Raw genomic sequence first — 1853 nt, 5'->3', positions numbered from 1 at the left:
TGCATGTATAAAACCTCACTGAGATGATACTGACGGAACAGACATAATACATTTCACGCAATTCTTCTGACAGGATCAATTAATTTACGGAAATATTTAACCATCCACTGACACGCCCACGGCGCACTCACTCAGAATTGATCTAAAACGCAACTGCCCTCGTGTTTTGCCGCAGGACAGCAATCGTGAGTAAATTTTCTGTCATCTTTTTAGGACTGTAATATGAAGAGCGTGCAAAGTAAATATCTTTAGCAACAGTGTGAAAGTGAATAGCACATAACTGCAAAATTAACGTTACTGGTATAAACATGTCTATTGGTACAATGCGTTACACGACTAAACATGCTTCATCATTTTCAAAAGCTTCCGTTTCTACAACATGAAAACAGCTAATTTTCTAATTGATCCGCTCTGGAAAGTGTTTTTAGACCTGTTTTCCTGGACTCCTTGTTTTAGCGTGGATGGAAGGCCAAAACAAGAGGAAAAGATGCGTTTTCAACAAACGTTTTAATGTTGCCAAATCTAGCAACAAATTGCTAAGTCGGCAACACCGCAGGCTACCCAGGAATTTCAGCTTGTCCCGCTAAATGTCACGAACCCTTCCACTTTCTCACGGCCTACAGCTACAGCAGCCGAAGCAAGCGTGAAGCTGCTTCCGCTTGCAACGCAGGCCCTCACATCTCAGTATTTCCGTCCTGTTACTTCTAACCCCCTTTTTTCCTTTCAGCGGCCCCCAGCTCCCGTAGCAGATGCTAGGGTGAGGCTGCCTCCACTAGCAGTGCAGGCTACACAGGCTTTTCAGGATGTCACAACCCCACCCCCTTCCCATGGCCTACAGCTACAGCAGCCGAAGCAAGCGTGAAGCTGCTTCCGCTTGCAACGCAGGCCCTCACATCTCAGTATTTCCGTCCTGTTACTTCTAACCCCCTTTTTTCCTTTCAGCGGCCCCCAGCTCCCGTAGCAGATGCTAGGGTGAGGCTGCCTCCACTAGCAGTGCAGGCTACACAGGCTTTTCAAGCCACCGCGTTAGCGCGAGCACGCCTCCGCTAGCGGCGCAGACCTCCCCATTCCCCCTCCCCTACCCATGGCCTGCAGCCCCACCATCCAACCCTAGCGTGCAACTGCCTCCGCTAATGGCGCAGGCCCCGATGCCCGCCATTCCCCCTATCTTCCCCTCCTTTTCTCCCGCTCCCGGAGCCGTCCCAAGCATAAGCATGCCTCCGCTAATGGCGCAGGCCCCGACAACCGCCATTGCCCCTCTCTTTCCCCCTCTTTCTTCAGCTATTGCTCCCGGAGCCATCCTAAGCATGAGCATGTCTCCGCAAGCAGTTCCGGCAGCTATCTTTCCTCCGCCCCCTCGCATGCTCACCCTTCCTTCTCTCTATCTTCCTCCACGCCCCTACCCATCCCTCCGAACACTCTCGCCTTGGAACCACCCCCCGTAGCCAGCAACATCAGGACAAAGATTTTGTCAGAAGCCTTCAGAAGCCAGAGGCCTTCAAGACCTACATGCGGTCAGACCAATTCCATATCAAAGAAGCTCACCGTATCCTCATCAGCCGACCCCCTTTAACGCCGTTAGGCCACCACTTATGCAGAGGAGTCCTCGCACAGCCTGATAAGCGCCCCGTGTCAGGCGGTTCGTGGACGCTGCGCGCCGCCCCCTAGACAATTTTTCCCGCCCCCGACGACCGCCCGGGCACCCAGGGGAGGCCCGGCGGGGCACGCCGGAGGCGCGAGTCGGGGCCTGGGGCCCCCGGGGGCCCCACGGAACGGCGACGGATCCGGGCACTTTTTTTGATTGTTTTGTTGCGATCTGTAGGTCGGCCACAGGGGGGCGGACTCCTGACGCG

Source organism: Sinocyclocheilus grahami, unplaced genomic scaffold, assembly GCF_001515645.1.
Source record: "Sinocyclocheilus grahami isolate Dianchi unplaced genomic scaffold, SAMN03320097.WGS_v1.1 scaffold2583.1, whole genome shotgun sequence".
NCBI lineage: Eukaryota > Metazoa > Chordata > Actinopteri > Cypriniformes > Cyprinidae > Sinocyclocheilus > Sinocyclocheilus grahami.
Note: the sequence above shows the minus strand (reverse complement) of the source record.